General features: G+C 44.5%; 1 long non-coding RNA gene across 1 annotated transcript; it reads right to left on the reverse strand.

The window, feature by feature from the left end:
- Positions 1-3152: 3152 nt before the first annotated feature.
- Positions 3153-19362, reverse strand: LOC148774552 (uncharacterized). Its single transcript, XR_016035726.1, has 3 exons — positions 19214-19362; positions 8974-9074; positions 3153-3928 (listed from the first exon to the last, which is right to left on the reverse strand). It is a non-coding gene; the product is annotated as an uncharacterized LOC148774552 (long non-coding RNA).
- Positions 19363-20474: the final 1112 nt, after the last annotated feature.

Consider the following 20474-nt stretch of genomic DNA (forward strand, 5'->3'; position numbering starts at 1 on the left):
ACTTTTCCTGGCCTCTTTGACCATTTTGTAACTGCCTGGGGAATTGAAACTACTAACCTGATCTATACCATTTCTGTCCTTTATCGAGCCCATCTTTGCATGAAAAGTTCCCTTGGAATCTCTAATTTTCTTGAAGAGGTCTCTTGTTTTTCCTATTCTGTTGTTTTCCTCTATTTCTTTGCATTGATCACTGAGGAAGGCTTTCTTATCTCTCCTTGCTATTCTTTGGAACTCTGCATTCAGATGCTTATATCTTTCCTTTTCTCCTTTGCTTTTCGCCTCTCTTCTTTTTACAGCTATTTGTAAGGCCTCCTCAGACAGCCATTTCGCTCTTTTGCATTTCTTTTCCATGGGGATGGTCTTGTTCCCTGTCTCCTGTACAATGTCACGAACCTCCGTCCAGAGTTCATCAGGCACTCTATCAATCAGATCTAGTCCCTTAAATCTATTTCTCACTTCCACTGCATAATCATAAGGGATTTGATTGAGGTCATATCTGAATGGTCTTGTGGTTTTCCCTACTTTCTTCAATTTAAGTCTGAACTTCGCAATAAGGAGTTCATGATCTGAGCCACAGTCAGCTCCTGGTCTTGTTTTCGCTAACTGTATACAGCTTCTCCATCTTTGGTTGCAAAGAATATAATCAATCTGATTTCGGTGTTGACCATCTGGTGATGTCCATGTGTAGAGTCTTCTCTTGTGTTGTTGGAAGAGGGTGTTTGCTATGACCAGTGCATTCTCTTGACAAAACTCTATTAGCCTTTGCCCTGCTTCATTCCGTGCTCCAAGGCCAAATTTGCCAGTTACTCCAGGTGTTTCTTGACTTCCTACTTTTGCATTCCAGTCCCCTATAATGAAAAGGACATCTTTTTTGGGTGTTAGTTCTAAAAGGTCTTGTAGGTCTTCATAGAACCGATTAACTTCGGCTTCTTCAGCATTACTGGTTGGGGCATAGGCCTGGATTACTGTAATATTGAATGGTTTGCCTTGGAAACGAACAGAAATCATCCTGTCATTTTTAAGATTGCATCCAAGTACTGCATTTCGGACTCTTTTGTTGACCATGATGGCTACTCCATTTCTTCTAAGGGATTCCTGCCCACAGTAGTAGATATAATGGTCATCCGAGTTAAATTCACCCATTCCAGTCCATTTTAGTTCACTGATTCCTAGAATGTCGACGTTCACTCTTGCCATCTCCTGTTTGACCACTTCCAATTTGCCTTGATTCATGGACCTAACATTCCAGGTTCCTATGCAATATTGCTCTTTACAGCACCGGACCTTGTTTCTATCATTGGTCACATCCACAACTGGGTATTGGTTTTGCTTTTGCTCCATCCCTTTATTCCTTCTATAGTTATTTCTCCACTGAGCTCCAGTAGCATACTGGGCACCTACCGACCTAACAGAAGCAGAAGATATTAAGAAGAGGTGGCAGGAATACACAGAAGAACTGTACAAAAAAGATCTTCACGACCAAGATAGTCACGATAATGTGATCACTGACCTAGAGCCAGACATCTTGGAATGTGAAGTCAAGTGGGCCTTAGAAAGCATCACTACGAACAAAGCTAGTGGTGGTGATGGAATTCCAGTTGAGCTATTTCAAGTCTTGAAAGATGATGCTGTGAAAGTGCTGCACTCAATATGCCAGCAGATTTGGAAAACTCAGCAGTGGCCACAGGACTGGAAGAGGTCAGTCTTCATTCCAATCCCAAAGAAAGGCAATGCCAAAGAATGCTCAAACTACCGCACAATTGCACTCATCTCACACGCTAGTAAAGTCATGCTCAAAATTCTCCAAGCCAGGCTTCAGCAGTATGTAAACCGTGAACTCCCAGATGTTCAAGCAGGTTTTAGAAAAGGCAGAGGCACCAGAGATCAAATTGCCAACATCCGCTGGATCATGGAGAAAGCAAGAGAGTTTCAGAAAAACATCTATTTCTGCTTCATTGACTATGCCAAAGCCTTTGACTGTGTGGATCACAATAAACTGTGGAACATTCTGAAAGAGATGGGAATCCCAGACCACCTGACCTGCCTCTTGAGAAACCTGTATGCAGGTCAGGAAGCAACAGTCAGAACTGGACATGGAACAACAGACTGGTTCCAAATAGGAAAAGGAGTGCGTCAAGGTTGTATATTGTCACCTTGCTTATTTAACTTATATGCAGAGTACATCATGAGGAACGCTGGGCTGGAAGAAGCACAAGCTGGAGTCAAGATTGCTGGGAGAAATATCAATAACCTCAGATATGCAGATGACACTACCCTTATGGCAGAAAGTGAAGAGGAACTCAATAGCCTCTTGATGAAAGTGAAAGAGGAGAGTGAAAAGGTTGGCTTGAAGCTCAACATTCAGAAAACAAAGATCATGGCATCTGGTCCCATCACTTCATGGGAAATAGATGGAAAAACAGTGGAAACAGTGTCAGACTTTGTTTTTTTGGGCTCCAAAATCACTGCAGATGCTGATTGCAGCCATGAAATTAAAAGACGCTTGCTCCTTGGAAGGAAAGTTATGACCAACCTTGATAGTATATTAAAAAGCAGAGACATTACTTTGCCGACCAAGGTCCGTCTAGTCAAGGCAATGGTTTTTCCCGTGGTCATGTATGGATGTGAGAGTTGGACTGTGAAGAAAGCTGATCGCCGAAGAATCGATGCTTTTGAACTGTGGTGTTGGAGAAGACTCTTGAGAGTCCCTTATACTGCAAGGAGATCCAACCAGTCCATTCTAAAGGAGATCAATCCTGGATGTTCATTGGAGGGACTGATGCTAAAGCTGAAACTCCAATACTTTGGCCACCTCATGAGACGAGTTGACTCACTGGAAAAGACTCTGATGCTGGGAAAGGTTGGGGGCGGGAGGAGAAGGGGACGACGGAGAATGAGATGGCTGGATGGCATCACCGACTCTGTGGGCATGAGTTTGAGTGTACTCCGGGAGTTGGTGATGGACAGGGAGGCCTGGCGTGCTGTGGTTCATGGGGTCGCGGAGAGTCGGACACGACTGAGCGACTGAACTGAACTGAACTGAACCTGATCTATAAAATAATAGACTTTCAAGGGACTTGCGATCCATGCTGTTACTGCATACTTTGACTTAGACCCCAAGTTTGGATTGATAGTCATGAAGCACTTGCCTTTCTAGGAGCCGAAAGTTACCTTGGTTGTATTCTCAAGTACTGCAGACAGGAGTTAGGAGAGAGGTGGAGCTCTAGCTCCAGGAACGTCTCTCAGGCTAGAGGTTGCTCTCTAGTTGCCTGCATCGGGGCCAGCAACCTGAAAGTGAGTCCGTGTCACAGCTGTGCCTCCGGTCTAAGTGGATAGAGGTGCTGCTGGTGATCATGAGGTTTCTGAGGACACAGCACGGAAATTCTAGGATCTGGAAAGACTGGAAGTGCATGGGCTTCTTCCCTTGGTAACACTAGCTCTTAGGAGACCAGAGGAGGCGCTCCAGTGACTTGTGTCTCAGCTCCTTAGATATTCTTCCTGTGGAATCTGTGGAAATGAACTGAAAGGATTGGCCCTAATAGCTCGAGGACAACACTTTTTCCTCTCTGGCCGGCCCTTCACCACCTCTTTCACTGTGACATATACTGATGCCGTGACACCCCGAAGGGACATTTTGGGTTTTATGTTTGTCCCTTTATGGTTTTCCAGTTTTATTGTGGTCAGGAATATATTCAGGACTGTGCATAGGTACCCAAGAGACGAACGTTTCCACTAGTCGTCTTAGCTTGGGAGGCATTCTGGAAGGCTAATCTCTTGCATCCTGGGTGACATCCGAGGAAGAGCAGAAATCAGGAAAAGGTCTTAATGGTGAGCAACTGGACATCAGTTTGGGATGCCATCAGGTCCACCCCTGGTTCATCTCCTTCCCACCTCGCTGATAGAACGGAGAAGGCCAGTGATGCGACACCTGTGTCGGTAAGAGACAGGTTAACTTCAGCTAGGGAAGGAAGCTTAGGTGGAAGACCTATCTCCATTCCCATCTACAGCAAGGAGGTACACCTCGGGTAGAAAGAGACAAAGTGCTGGACACTGCTTTTTTTCTCTTTTACAAACGGGAGCTAACAGTTACAGCCTTACTACTTTGGACTGTATCCTGAAAAACTGGGATAGATTCCATTCCCAGGGCTTAAAGAAGACACACCTGACCATCCTATGTGAAACTGCATGGCCACGGTATCCATTGGAGGATGGTTAACAATGGCCTGTTGGAGTGTCTCTTAATTACACCATTTTACAATTAGACCAGTTCTGTAGAAAACAAGAGAAATGGGTAGAAGTGACATATGTGCTGCTCTTTTTCTCTCTGCGAGACATGCCAGACATGTCCTAAGGGTATAGATTTGGGTGTGAAACTTTCAGTTCCCTCCTGTCTCCTACTTTGCCCCTGTATCTGGGGCTCACAACTGAACAAACTGAAAGTCAGGGCACCCCACTAGGAAGGGTTGCCTTGGTCTCGGCAGAAATTCATGCTGAAATTCAAACTACTCCAGTCTCAGCAGAGGTTCAGGCCATCCTTGTTTCAATATGACCTCAGACTACTGTGGTTTCAATAGAAACTCAGTTGAAATAAAGGAAACTCAGGCAACTAAAACTAAGGGTAAAATACAGGATGAGAAAGGAGATGAGATGGAGGAAGAGACAGAGGATAGGAGACAGAGTCAAGGAAAAACAGACCTCGGGGTCATATGCAAAGGGCAGCTAGAGAGGCTGAGGGTCAGCCACACAAGCTGTCGCCTCTTCAGGAAGGACCCACTGGGAGGAACAACCAGTCTCTGAGAGTTAATCACCTCTTTTCTTATTAAGAAATACAAAGAATCAAGGAGGATCTGGGAAACTATTTGGAGGATGCAGAGAAATATATTAGAGCCTTTAAGGGTGTTATTCTGTTTATGGCCTTACTTGGAAAGATGTGATGTATATATTGGGACAGACGCTAAATCCTGACTCAAAAACTTGAGTTTTGGAGAAAGCTGTTGCCTATGGAGATGAATGGCTTGGTAATGAATCAGCAGGAAAGATAGAGGACAAGATAGCCGCCCTCCCTACTGGGAATCAGGCAGTCCCGACAACAGAACCAGACTAGGACTATTACACAGCTAAAAAAAGATGGGATCAAAGTCACTTTGTCAGATGTGTTCTTGAAGGACTCAGGCAACCACATGCTAAAACTTTAAACTATGCCAAACTGGCAAAAATAAAACAGGGAAAGAAGGAAGAACCTGGTAAATTCCTAGATAGACTACAGAAAGCCCTTCACAGATTCACTGAGATTGATCCCAAAAGTGAAAAGGGAAGAGTGATCTTAAAAGATAGATTTCTCACTCAATCAGGTCCAGATATCCACCACAAACTGCTGCTGCTGCTGCTGCTAAGTCACTTCAGTCGTGTCCGACTCTGTGTGACCCCATAGACGGAAGCCCACCAGGCTCCCCTGTCCCTGGGATTCTCCAAGCAAGAACACTGGAGTGGGTTGCCATTTCCTTCTCCAATGTGTGAAAGTGAAAAGTGAAAGTGAAGTCGCTCAGTCGTGTCCGACCCTTAGCGACCCCACGGATTGCAGCCTACCAGGCTCCTCCATCCATGGGACATTCTAGGCAAGAATACTGGAGTGGCTTGCCATTGCCTTCTCCACCACCACAAACTACTAAAACAAAATTGGAAGCTAGGTTTTCTGTTGAGAATCAGGGCACCTGTTCTGAATGTTTTCTACTCAAGGAGAATGATTCTGGCTGGAATTGTGCTGCTAATAGGAAATGCAGCTGACACTACGTTGACAAACCTTAGTGAAGGCTCAATGGAAACTGAGCCAATGGTCAGGGTCATCTCATTTTCCCCAGCAACTCACAATGTGGAGGAGGAAGGAAGAGCCATAGAGTGAGCATCTGCTATGACTCAGGCTGCTGAGTGCTTCACACTAAACCAGTTAATCAAAACCTCCCAGACACAAGACAGTCCACAGAATGGGAGAAAATGTTTGCAAATGATGCAAGCAATAAGGGCTTACTTTCCAAGATGTACAAAGAACTCATACAACTCAACAACAACAATAAAAGCCTATCCAAAAATAGGCAGAAGACCTAAACAGACATTTCTCCAAAAAAGAAATACAGATGGCCAATGAGCAGAGGAAAAGGTCCTCAACATCGCTAATTACTAGAAAAATGCAAATTAAAACTATAATGAGGAACCACCTCATACCAGTCAGAATGATCATCATTAAAGAGTCAACAAATAAATGCTAGAGAGGGTGTGGAGAAAAGGGAACCCTCCTACACTGCTGGTGGGAATGTACATTGGTGCAGCCACTGTGGAAAACAGCATGGAGGTTCCTCAGAAAACTAACAAGAGTTACCATATGATCCAGCAATCCCACTCCAAGGTATATACTGGACAAACTATAATTTAAAAAGATACATGCACCCCTATGTTCATAGCATCACTATTCACAACAGCCAAGACACGGAAACAACATAAGTGTCCATCGACAGAGGAATGGATGAAGATGTAGTACATATATACAATGGAATACTGCTGCTGCTGCTGCTGCTAAGTCACTTCAGTCGTGTCCAACTCTGTGTGACCCCATAGACGGAAGCCCACCAGGCCCCCCTGTCTCTGGGATTCTCCAGGCAAGAACACTGGAGTGGGTTGCCATTTCCTTCTCCTCAGCCACAAAAAAGGATGGAATAATGCCATCTGCAGTGACATGGATGCAACTAGACATTATCATACTAAGTGAAATGTCAGAAAAAGACAAAACCATCACTTATGAGTGGAATCTAAAGAATGACACAAATGAACCTACATACGAACAGAAACAGAATCACTGACAGAACAGACTGGTGGTTGCCAAGGGAGGGGAGTTGGGGGAAGGATGGATTGGGAGGCTGGGGTTAGCACATGTAAGCTTTTATACATAGGATGGATAAACAAGTTTCTATTGTATAGCACAGAGAACTATATTCAATATCCTATGATAAACTATAATGGAAAAGCATATTAAAAAGAACGTACATATATGTATAACTAATCACGTGACTGTAGAGCAGAAATTAACACACATCATAAATCAACTACACTTCAATTAAAAACAACTTCCCAATCATAATTTGACATGGACAATAATACTCCAATGTGACGATTAGGAAGTTAGCAAGTTCAAAGTTACACCAAGAAGAGAGTGACAGAACTCCAGATTCCATTGGTGGCCCTCTCAGCTCTCTCCCCACTTCCTCTGGCTGAAGCACGTTCCTCTAGGGTGGTGGAACTGCCAGATGGAAGGCATCTGGGTCTCTGAGTGACCTCAGGGAGCAGAGCTCTTCTACCCTCTAAACCATCTACCACTTTAGACTTTTATTCAAGACAGAAGCATTCTTCTTGTGTAAGCCCCTTAGCAAGATAAAAGTTTACTTTATTCTCTGCCAAGCCACTGTCCCAACACCCTAATCAAACAGTTTCTAAACAGAGGAATAAGTTTAGAATAATTGAAAACATTAGGATCCAGATTTAATCTGTAAATTAAAGAGAACTGATGAATTTGGAAAACTCAGCAGTGGCCACAGGACTGGAAAAGGTCAATTTTCATTCCAATCCCAAAGAAGGGCAATACCAAAGAATGATTAAACTATTGCACAATTGTGCTCATTTCACATACTGGCAAGGTTATGCTCAAAATCCTTCAAGCTAGTCTGCAGCAATCTGTGAACTGAGAACTTCCAGATGTACAGGCTGGGTTTCGAAGAGGAAGAGGAACCAGAGATCATATTGCCAGCATTTGCTGGATCATAGAGAAACCAAGAGAATTCCAGAAAAACACCTACTTTTGCTTCATTGACTATGCTAAAGCCTTTGACTGTGTGGATCAAATAGATCACAACAAACTGTGGAAAATTCCAAGAGATGGGAATACCAGGCCATCTTCTTACCTGTCTCCTGAGAAACCTGTATGCAAGTCAAGAAGCAACAGTTAGAACCGGACATGGAACAACAGACTGGCTCCAGATTGGGAAAGGAGTATGTCAAGATTGTATATTGTCACCCTGCTTCTTTAACTTTATACATAGAGTACATCATCCAAAATGAAGCACAAGCTGGAATCAACATTGCTGGGAGACATATCAACAACCTCAGATATGCAGATGATACCACTCCACTCTAATGGCAGAAAGTGAAGAGGAACTAAAGAGTCTCCTGATAAGAGACAGTGAAAAAGATAGCTTGAAACTCAACATTCAAAAAACAAATAAGATCATGGCGTCCAGTCCCATCACTTCATGGCAAATAGAAGGGGGGAAAATGGAAGCAGTGACAGATTTTCTTTTCTCAGGCTCCCAAATTACTGAGGATGATGACTGCCGCCATGAAATTAAAAGACACTTGCTCCTTTGGAGGAAAGCTTTGGTAAACCTAAACAGCATATTAAAAAGCAGAAACATCACCTTGCCAACAAAAGTCCATACAGTCAAAGATGTGGTTTTTTCTAGTAGTCATGTACGGATGTGAGAATTGGACCATAAAGAAGGCTGAACACTGAAGAAAGAACTTACACTTTCATATTGTGATGCTTTTCAAGAGAAGACTCTTACAAGTCCCTTGAATAGCATGGAGATCAAGCCAATCAATCCTAAAGGAAATCAAGGTGATGAGATGGTTAGAAAGAATCACCAACTCAATGGACATGAATTTGAGCAAACTTTAGGAGATGCTGAAGGAAAGGGCTTCCCTACAGACTGCAAGCTGCAGTCCATGGGATTGCAGAGTCGAACATGCCTTAGTGATTGAACAGCAACAGTATACCATACACCATAGAGGATGGCACCATAAAAAATCATAACTGAGTAGGAACTGGGCATTATGAGAGGTGGTGTATGGAGGGATGATGCCATTTCCAGATATCATAGTCCTTATCTGAGGTGGGAGAGGTTGTGTGCTGCCCTAGGGTGGGGCCAGTACCTCTTGGTGTCATCACAGCTGGACTCAGAACTCTTGGGGTGCTGACAAATTATGTGATGCTGCTGCATCCTCACAATGCGACCCAGGAAACATCCAGGACACTGAAATGAAAGCAAAGTGCATTATAAACAACCTTGTAAGCAACCTCCCTATCAGTTTACTGGTTAAGACTCTGTGCTCCCAATGCAGGGGGCACGGGTTTGATCCCTAATGGGGAATTAAGATTCCACATGCTGTGCAGTGTGGCCAAAATAAAGACAGATCTTATTAAAAAAGCACCTTGTGAGCTCATGTATGCTGGGGTGCCAAAACCATGTGCTATGGCAGCATTGCCAGAGACGAGCTACAGGGGGTCAGCTGTCCCCAAGGGAAGTTGTTGTTCAGTCGCTCAGTTGTGTCCAACTCTTTGTGACCCCATGACCTGCGGCACGCCAGGCTTCCCTATACTTCACTGTCTCCCAGAGTTTGCTCAAACTCCTGTCCATTAAGTCAGTGATGCCATCCAACCACCTCATCCTCTGTCACCTGGCTTCTCCTCCTGCCCTCAATCTTTCTCAGTATCAGGGTCTTTTCCAATGAATTGGCTCTTTGCATTATGTGGCCAAAGTATTTGGAGCTTCAGCTTCCAGTGAATATTCAGATAAGTTAGGTAGGATGTAAGCCGAGCTCTGAGGATCAGACCTTCAAAGCCAGATAGATACCTAAGTTTCTTTTCATCCTCTTTTCCTCCTCATAAGCTGAGACCATCCTTGGGGAGAAGGGGTAGAAAGGACAGGGCCAATCTCTAACTGACCAGGTTAAGGTTCAGCAATCACTGTGCTTAAAACCATAAGCTATAGCTAAGTTTGGGTTTTCCTGCTTAGAGCAAAAATGGAGGCTTGTGTGCAGCAGGTGAGTTCAATTACAGAAAAAAAAATTGACATTCAGTTCTTAAATTTTTCTGTACTAATAACACATATCAATTTTTTCTGTTTGTTTTATACTTGAAAAGATCCTTTGCATCCTGGTAGTTCTATTCCAGTTTAATGACTTTTACACTGAAGCACTTTAATCAAGGCTGATTTATTCTGTTCTATGCTGTGAGTTTGGGTTCTCTATTTATTTTTCTTAAATCAGTTGAACAATTTCCCTCATACAATCATTTTTTTTAATTTGCCCACATTATTGAGATATAATTCACATACCCTAAAAGTCACTGCTTAATGTATACATTTTACAGTAAGTCCCTCCCCTAGATATGAACCTTCAAGTTGAGAACTTTCAAAGACGTGAATGTGCCCCTGTATGTCAGCTATTATAACTGTACTAATGTACTTTTTCAAGGTCCTGTACTTTAAGATCAAAAATGTTTTTTGTGTTTGTTTCTTATGTGTTATTTGTGTGAAAAGTATTATAAACCTATTACGGTGCAATACTATATAGTCTATTGTGTTTGTTGGGTACCTAGGCTAACTTTGTTGGACTTACAAACAGGCCTAGAAACAATTTCCCTTTCATGTATATGATTTTTAAATATTTTCTCCCATTCTATGGCTGTCCACTTTCTTGATTACATCCCTTATAGCAACAAAGCTTTAAATTTTGATGTAGTCCCATTTATCTATTTTTGTTGCTGTTGTAGCTTATGTTTTTTGTGTCATATTTAAGAAACCATCTCCTAATCCAAAGCATGAAGATTTATGGCTACAGTTTCTTCCAAGAGCTTTATTTTAGCAGTTAAATTTAGGTTTCTGATAAATTTTGAGTTAATACTTTGTAAACATTATATGCCAGGAGTCCAAGTTCATTCTTTCGTATGTGCATATTCAGCTGTCCTTCACCATTGATGAAAAAACTGTTCTTTCTCCATTGAATTAGTATTGTCACCCTTGTAGAAAATCAACTGACATAGATACATGGATTTGTCTCTAGACTTTCAACTCAGTTTCATCAATCTATGCATCTATGCTATGTTAGCACCACGTTGTTGTTGTTGTTTAGTGACTAAGTCATGTCCAACTCTTTGCAATCCCATGGACAGAGTGAACTGCAGCCTGCCAGAATCCTGTCAATGAGATTTCCCAGGCAAGAATGCTGGAGTGAGTTGCAGTTCCCTTCTCCAGGGGATCTTGCAGACACAGGGATCAAACCCACATCTGCCAGTTCTTTACCGCTGACCCACTGGGGAAGCCCATGTTAGTACTGCACTGTCTTATTATTGTCTTGTAGTAAGTTTTGAAACTGACATGTCTGAGCCCTCTAACTGTTCTTTCTCTAGACTGCTTTGACTATCCTGGGTCCTTTATATTTCCATATAGGAAATATGGATCAGCTTGCCAATTTCTGCAAGGAAGCTGGGGTTTTGATAGGGATTGTGTTGAATCTGTAGATCAATTTACTGTCACGTGAATAATATTAAGTCTTTTGATCCATAAATATACAATGCCTTTTCATTTATTTAGGTCTTCTTTAATAGTCCTTGTGCTTCCCTGGTGGCTCAGATGGTAAAGAATCTGCAATGAAGGAGACCTGCTTTTGATCCCCAGGTCAGGAAGATCCCCTGGAGAAGGGAATGGTTACCCACTCCAGTATTCTTGCCTGGAGGATGCCATGGATACAGGAGCCTAATGGGCTACAGTCTATGGGGTCACAAAGGGTTGGACATGACTGACTAACACATTTTATTTAATGTCCTCAAAAAAGACTTTCTGTAGTTTTATACTGTTCATTTTTAAAAACTCTTCTTCCCTCTATGATTAACAGATTTTGGACTTTAAATTCATTTAACGTGGGTCTGTTTCTGTACTCTTATTATACTCTACAACTCATGTCTATTCTGCACTGATGCTGTACCGTTTTACTTACAACAGCTTAGCAAGACGCTTTGACATCAGATAAGGAAAGTCTTTCTATACTCCTAATGATTTGTTTTTCAAAAAATCTCTTGTCCTTACTCTCCCATATGAATGTCAAAATTATATGAAGTTCTGAAAAAAGAATTTGACAGCAATTTGAATTGGAAGTATGTGTTCCAGTTCATTTCAGGGAATGGGCTCCTTTATAGCACTCAGAGTGCCTTTACTTGTACAGATTTTCTGTTATCTGTTTCAACACTATGTTGCATTTTTCTTTATGGATTCTGTGAGGATTAATTTTGTATGTCACTTCTCACCCGTACCTGATCAGGTGACATTTTAATGAGATTTCAGACTTGGAATTGATGTTGGAATGGCTTAAGAATTCTGGGGATGTTGAGATGGGGTGAGTGTATTCTGCACATGAGGAGGACATGAATTTTGGGGGGCAAAAGGCAAAATGTATGGACCAAACTGTATCCCCTCAAAATTTATATACTGAAGTCCTAACCACCAATGTGACTATATTTGGAGACAGGGTCTACAAGAAGGTCACAAGTTAGATGAGGCCAAAGGGTGGAGCCTTAATCCCATAGGAAGTGTCCATACAGAAGTGGAAGAGACACCCAGAACTCTCTCTTTCTGTGTGTACAAAGAGAAGAGGTCAGGGACACAGGAACCTGGTGGGTTAAAGTCCTGTCCATGAGGTTGCAAACAAGTCGGGGCATCATTCACTGGGACCATCATTCACTGGGACCATCATTCACTAAGCAACTTGCTCCTTGATGAGAACCAGGTGAAGATTTCAGACTTCGGTCTGAGCAACGAGTAAAACCCAAGAGAGAAGCTAGATAATTTCTGTGGCACTGCCGCCTACACAGCCCCTGAGCTAGTCCTGGGGCAGAGCTACATGGGCCCACCTGTTGCTGTGTGGAGCCTCGGTGTCGTCCTGCAATCATGGTAACCGGGTCCTTCCCCTTCCAGGGACAAGATTTCTGGCCGCTCTGGCATAGAGTGCTCATAGGGCAATATCATGTGCCCCACACTACCTATCATCTGAAATAAGAAGCTTCCTGGCAAATACGCTGACCCTCAACCCTGTAGGGTTTGTCAACAGAGGTACTTTAACTGATATTTGGAAGCATCCATGGGTTAAGATGGGCCAGGAGCCACTCCTGCCACTCTGTGAAGAGAACTTGGGGGTGACAGCGGTGATGATTCTGGGCTCAAAGTGGGACCAGAGCCTACACTTGAAGGGACCCAAGGTGGGATTCCAGACCATTATTGTGAGGCCCTCCCTCCTCTTCCAAGAACCTTAGCAACTGAGAACTCCAGTCTCCAAGCCCTGAGGCATCCACCCTCCTACTGGCCTGGCTATTCCTGTAGGAGACCATTCCAGGCAGGAGACAACCCATGATTCACAGGAGAAGACCACTGAGCCTACTACCGCCCCACCCTGCCCAGAGGCAAGGGCCATCACCCCAAGTCTAGACCTTGGGGCCTCCCCCTCCACAAGTGGCATCAGCGACAGCTGCAACACCTGTGGCACCCACGACACCCAAGACACCAGCAGCACCCGAGACACTGACACCACAGCACCCATGACACCAGCAGCTCCGGCAACACCTGTGACACCCGCAACCCCCATGACACCTGTGACACCAGCAGCAACCAAGGCACCTGCAGCAAAGCCTCAGAGGGAACCAACTGACCCCTGAGTGTAGCCAACAGCATCAGAAGCACCTCCCAAGCTGGGCAGCCCCACTCCCCAGCCACTCCCTCCAGCCTCAGCCAGAAAAAGAAGGGGCTGGCTGGGAGAATATGAAATTTTATTGTGAAACATTTCTGTTTCAGGCTCCCCAGAGAGGCATAAAAATACAATAGTCCCAGAAATGCCCCTGGATGACTAATGGAGACAAAAGGTCAGATCTGCCGAGCTCCCTGGGACCCTGACAAGTGGACTATGATTTTCAAATCCAGCACCTCCACGGCCTTCAGAAACCCTGGCCAGGTAGGAGGATGGTCTGGAGTGGCCTGGGCGACCATGAGGCATCACCCTGGCCTGACCACCCCTCGTCCCCTACTGGGTAAAACTTCACAGACTGAACTATCCCCAACAGCATGTCCCCCTTCCTCCACAATCCTCCTTCGATGTTGGTGGTGAAGGAGCTAGTTTTTGCAAACTGCCTGGTTCTTCATAGTTTTAATAAACTTCATTTCTCCAGAAAGATGCATCATCCTCAGTTCTTCATCCTCTCCAGCTGGGGAAGTGTGTAGTCATGTAGGACTTGGAGTTAATGACCTAAGAATCAGCACAGTCATTCTCAAGAGAGACAATTGCTGCACTTCAGGGCAGAAATGCAGAAAGAGTGTGCTATCCTCCTTCACTGACAATACTGAACTTTTTCAGAAGGGCTGAGGGGAACTTTTGATCTCTGCATCCTGAGTTAATCAGGACCAGGAAGTCTAGGATTGAAGAGTAAGTCCCCTGAACCAGCTGGTGTGTGGTGTGGTCAGCCCCCTGTGCAGATGAGTTTCCTGAATGTCCTGCAGGAGTTGGGCGCTCTCCTGTCCCCTGTGGGGAGGGGCCCTGATGGGTGGGATTTTGTTAGAAGATTGCTTATGTTTTATGTTTTGATGTTTTGACCTCATGGCATGTGGGATCTTAGCCCCCTGACCAGGGATGGAACCCACATCCCTTGCATTGGAAGGCAAATTCCTAACAGTGGACTGCCAGGAGAAGTCTCTTTTTTGATGCGTGGGTTTGACTGCAGGGACTGAAGATTTGAAAACACTACATTTCTTAGCACTACCTAGTTCCTTCGTTCAGAGTCCTGACTCTGGGGATGCACACTCTCAGTGGCAACACCTGCACCGTTCTGTTGGCTATTGTGCACTGACATGTCACTTGCCCACTGTGGAATCCTTCACCACAAGACACAGCACTCTGACCACGTGCCTGTGAGCCACCTAAGAATAAAAACTACAGGAGCTTAGTAGGACAGTCCCGATGGGGACTGTCTTCCAAAGGGAAAGCCCACCCTAGCATTATGATTGTTTCAGGGCCTACATACAGGTATCCGGGAATGGGCAGCAGCACATATGAATTCCCATCTGTATTCTCAGATTTCCTTTCACTCAGAATCAACAAAATTGCCATGTAGAGACAACAGCATTGGGGTGGGATAAAGCATCCTCAGTTCAGTTCAGTTCAGTTTAGTCGCTCAGTCATGTCTGACTCTTTGCAACCCCATGAATCGCAGCACTCCAGGCCTCCCTGTCCATCACCAACTCCCGGAGTTCACTCAAACTCATGTCCATAGAGTCGGTGATGCCATCCAGCCATCTCATTCTTTGTCGTCCCCGTCTCCTCCCGCCCCCAATCCCTCCCAGCATCAGAGTCTTTTCCAGTGAGTCAACTCTTCACATGAGGTGGCCAAAGTATTGGAGTTTCAGCTTTAGCATCAGTCCTTCCGATGAACACCCAGGACTGATCTCCTTTAGAATGGACTGGTTGGATCTCCTTGCAGTCCAAGGGATTCGCAAGAGTCTTCTCCAACACCACAGTTCAAAAGCATCAATTCTTCGGTGCTCAGCTTTCTTCACAGTCCAACTCTCACATCCACACATGACTACTGGAAAAACCATAGCCTTGACTAGGCGGACCTTGGTTGGCAAAGTAATGTCTCTGCTTTTTGATATGCTATCTAGGTTGGTCATAACTTTCCTTCCAAGGAGTAAGCGTCTTTTAATTTCATGGCTGCAATCAGCATCTGCAGTGATTTTGGAGCCCAAAAAAATAAAGTCTGACACTGTTTCCACTGTTTTTCCATCTATTTCCCATGAAGTGATGGGACCAGATGCCATGATCTTAGTTTTCTGAATGTTGAGCTTTAAGCCAACTTTTTCACTCTCCTCTTTCACTTTCATCAAGAGGCTCTTTAGTCCCTCTTCACTTTCTGCCATAAGAGTGGTGTCATCTGCATATCTGAGGTTATTGATATTTCTCCCAGCAATCTTGATTCCCGCTTGTGCTTCTTCCAGCCCAGCATTCCTCATGATGTACTCTGCATGTAAGTTAAGTAAGCAGGGTGACAATATACAGCCTTGACATACTCCTTTTTGAATTCCAGTTGAGCTATTTCAAATCCTGAAACATGATGCTGTGAAAGTGCTGCACTCAATATGCCAGCAAATTTGGAAAACTCAGCAGTGGCCACAGGACTGGAAAAGGTCAGTTTTCATTCCAATCCCAAAGAAAGGCAATGCCAAAGAATGCTCAAACTACCACACACTTGCACTCATCTCACACACTATTAAAGTCATGCTCAAAATTCTCCAAGTCAGGCTTCAGCAATACGTGAACCATAAACTTCCAGATGTTCAAGCTGGTTTTAGAAAAGGCAGAGGAACCAGAGATCAAATTGCCAACATCTGCTGGTCATGGAAAAAGCAAGAGAGTTCCAGAAAAACATCTATTTCTGCTTTATTGACTATGCCAAAGCCTTTGAGTGGATCACAATAAACTGTCAAAAATTCTGAAAGAGATGGGAATACCAGATCACCTGACCTGCCTCTTGAGAAACCTATATGCAGGTCAGGAAACAACAGTTAGAACTGGACATGAAACAACAGACTGGTCCAAATAGGAAAAGTCATCCTCAGGGATGTAAAAGTCATCATCTGTGTGGCCTCAGAGAGCAGAGCTAGGGCAAAATTAGGTGGAAATTTCAAAAAGGTGGATTTCAACTCATTGAAACCAAAGGGAAGAAAAAGGAAGCACATATTTGCTCCTTCTTGTTGTTGTTCAGTCACTAAGTTGGGTCTGACTCCTTGCGACCCCATGGGCTGTAGGCCAGCAGGCTCCTCTGTCCATGGGATTTCCCAGGCAAGAATATTGGAGTGGGTTGGTACTTGCTCCTCCAAAGGATCTTCTCAACCCAGCAATCGAACCTGTGTCTCCTTCAGCTCCTGCATTGGCAGGAAGATCCTTTGCCACTAGCGCCATCTTGGAAGATGAACTGGAAGATTGCAATTTACATATATACACTGATATGTATAAAATAGGTAACTAATGAGACCCCAAAGTACAGCACAGGGAACTCTACTCAGTGCTCTGTGGTGACCTAAATGGGAATGAAATCCAAAAAGGAGGGGATGTATGTGTATATGGGGCTGATTCACTTTGCTGTGCAGCAGAAACTAACTAACATCGTAAAACTACTCAAAAAAAAAAAAAAGAGTAAAATAAAAGATGTTTCTCTGCTTATAGAGTGAACAAGGCACTCTACGTGAAAGTTTCTCAGTCCTGTCTGACGCTCTGTGATCCCATGGACACTCTCCATGTAATTCTCCAGGCCAGAATACCAGAGTGTGTAGCCTTTCTCTTCTCCAGGGGATCTTCCCAACCCAGGGATCAAACCCAGGTCTCCCTCATTGTAATGCGATTCTTTACCAGCTGAGCCACAAGGGAAGCCCAAGGATACTGGAATGGGTAACCTATCCCTTCTCCAGGGGATCTTCCTCACTGAGGAATCGAACTCGGTTCTCCAGCATTGCAGGCAGATTCTTTACCAACTGAGCTATCAGGGAATTCTGAAGGCACTCTAGGAAGGAGACGAAACTCCGGAGGCTCCCGCTGAGGCGTTCATGAGGCATGACAATGACAGCAGGAAATTGACAGGAACGGAAGGAAGTGAGAGGAAAGGGGAGTGGGTAGCTTAGGATGTAGTCATCGTGATCGGGAACACTAGGGGCAGATCAGATTTGGTGGAGATTACGAGCTTGATTTTGAATACCTTTAAAACTATTGATTTGTGTCATCTATGACACTGAAAGGTTATTAATGGTTTTACTCTTGGGGGTGAGGATGATACCACTCTAATGGCAGAAAGTGAAGAGGAACTAGAGTCTCTTGATGAGGGTGATGGAGAGTGAAAGAGCTGGCTTAAGAATAAAGTATAAAAAAACTAAGATCGTGTCATCTAGCCTCACTGCTGCTGCTGAGTCACTTCAGTCGTGTCCGACTCTGTGTGACACCATAGATGGAAGCCCACCAGGCTCCCCCATCCCTGGGATTCTCCAGGCAAGAACACTGGAGTGGGTTGCCATTTCCTTCTCCAATGTGTGAAAGTGAAAAGTGAAAGTGAAGTCGCTCAGTCGTGTCCGACCCTTAGCGACCCCAAGGACTGCAGCCTACCAGGCTCCTCCATCCATGGGATTTTCTAGGCAAGAGTACTGGAGTGGCTTGCCATTGCCTTCTCCACTAGCCTCATTACTTCATGACAAAGAAGAACAGGTGGAAGTAGTGACAGATTTCCTCTTCTTAGGTTCCAAAATCACTGCAGATGGTGACTGCAGAAGATGATTGCTTTGTGGCAGGAAAGCGATGACAAACCTAGACAGTGTTGAAAAGCACAGACATTACACTGCCTGTATTATCAAGGCTATGGTCCTCCCAGTGGTCACCTACAGTTGTGAGAAATGACCTACAGAAGGCAGAACACCTAATAATTGATTCCTTCAAACTGTGGCGCTGGAGAAGACTCCTGAAAGTCCCTTGGACGGTAAGATCAAACCAGTCAATCTTGAGGGAGATCAACCCTGAAAATTCATTGGAGGGACTGATGCTGAGGCTGAATCTCCAGTTTCGATCATCTGATGTAACAGACAACTCATTGGAAAAGTGATTGATGCTGGGAAAGATTGAGGGCAGAAGGAAAAGAGGGCATCGGAGGATGAGATATCTGAATGGCATCACCAATGCAGTGAACATGAACTTGGGCCAACTGGAGTCACAAACAGTTGGACACAATTGGGCAACTAAACAACAAGACCCTGGGGGTAGAGTCTAAGGAATGGTGATTTTCACAAGCACCTCTTGTGATGCTGGCCCACTGCCATATCTCCTAGGTGAACCCTTGAAGTTTCCCTGTGCTCTTAAGGTCCATTGTGAGTGCAGAGAGCAGGTGAGAGTGGCAATTAAGAGCAGCAGCTCTGAAATCAGACTAACCCAACTTGAATTCTGGCCCTCACACCTGTGTGGCCTAGCGGACCTTTTTCCAACTGTATAATAGAGAATGAACAACACTGGAGACATCCCTGGAGGTCCAGAGGTTAAGACTCTGAGCTTCCAGTGCAAGGGGCTCAGGTTCCCTGGTCAGGGAATTAAGACTGCGCATGCAGCTTAGTACAACCAAAAAAATTTTTTTTTTAATTTTTAAAAAAAGAATGAATAATCTCAACTTGATAGGTGACTGTGAGGTGATCCACATAAACTACTTAGCTGAGCAGCTCGTACAGTCCTCGTAAAACAAATGTTAGTGGTTGAGTTATTCAGTCCAAATTATATGCATTTTAAAACAGCAAAACCCTGGTAGCAAGGAGAGAAGAGTGACTGCACACACCTTGGGGAGCAGTCCCGGATGTTACAGGACTGCAACGCAGCTTGTGGTTTCTGAAGCTTGTCACAGAAGGCTTCGCTCACTTCCTGCCCATTGTCCATCAGGCACTGGGGTCTCTGAATTTGGGCTTCCAAGTGGCCGCACGTGTCAGAACAATGAGTCCAGTTGCCAAGCTCCCAGAGAGTCTCTGCAGAAAGAAAAGGAATGTCACAGATGGCCGCCGGAGGAGAAGGAATGATGGGCCTGAGACGACCTGGCCAAAGACCACCATGAGCTGCTCTCTGGTTAGCTGCCCGCCAGGCTCTCTGAGCAGCACACAGAGAATCTGCCATCAGACGGTACAAAGGGGTTCTTTATCTCATTTTCCCTTGACTAGCTCATTGTAATACCTGGCGGGGGTGGTGGGTGGGCAACCGGGATGGAGCCCTTGGACCATAGCCTGGGAGGGGGCTGTCGCAGACCAGCTGGATCTGCCAGAAACATCCCAGAGAAGGAGGAGATACTCGCAGTGGGCCAGCTCCTAAGGACTCTCCAAGCAGAGACAAGAGAACAGAAGATGAGGGTTTTCCCAGGGGATGCCCTAGTGGGTTCTCTTTCTCAAAAGTGGATCAAACCGAGAGAGAGATGAAAGATGATTTAGCAGGGATTAGGGATTAAGCAGACAGGTTCAAGATATATTTCAATTCCATTCTTATTTCTCCACTCATTCTTTTTCTCAACTTCAGGTGAGTTCTGAAGCTGAATAAATAATTTGTCATGGAGCCCTCTGGAAAGGTGAAAATGGGAGTTTCCTTTAGAAAAGTTGAAGCTGACCACCTCCAATAATCCTGGCTTGTTTCCCTTTTAGTCCTCGTTCTAAGCAGCCTTTCCCTTCCCTTTTGACACTGGGTAAAAAGATGAGGTAGGACATGACAAAGACGGATTTGTGTATGGTCACAGAAAGTGCCAGATTTTCTTGTAATAATCAAGTAAGTAATAGCTACCAGCTGCGTCCCCAGCTGTATTCCACAGAGTACACCTATGCCTTTAACTTAAACTGTTTTCCGGTGCTTCCTTTTGATTTTGGAATATTTGTCCTAAGCGGCATATGATATCATTTGCAAAGTAGAACAGAATGTATTTTTAGCTGCCCCCCACCCCAGTGAAAGTGAAAGTCGCTTAGTCGTGTCTGACTCTTTGCAACCCCACGGACTATACAGTCCATGGAATTCTCCAGGCCAGAGTACTGGAGTGGGTAGCCTTTCCCTGCTCCAGGGGATTTTCC

The sequence above is a fragment of the Moschus berezovskii genome, chromosome 21 (genome assembly GCF_049115385.1).
Source record: "Moschus berezovskii isolate FMDL1 chromosome 21, NW_MosBer_1.0, whole genome shotgun sequence".
In the NCBI taxonomy this organism is placed as follows: domain Eukaryota; kingdom Metazoa; phylum Chordata; class Mammalia; order Artiodactyla; family Moschidae; genus Moschus; species Moschus berezovskii.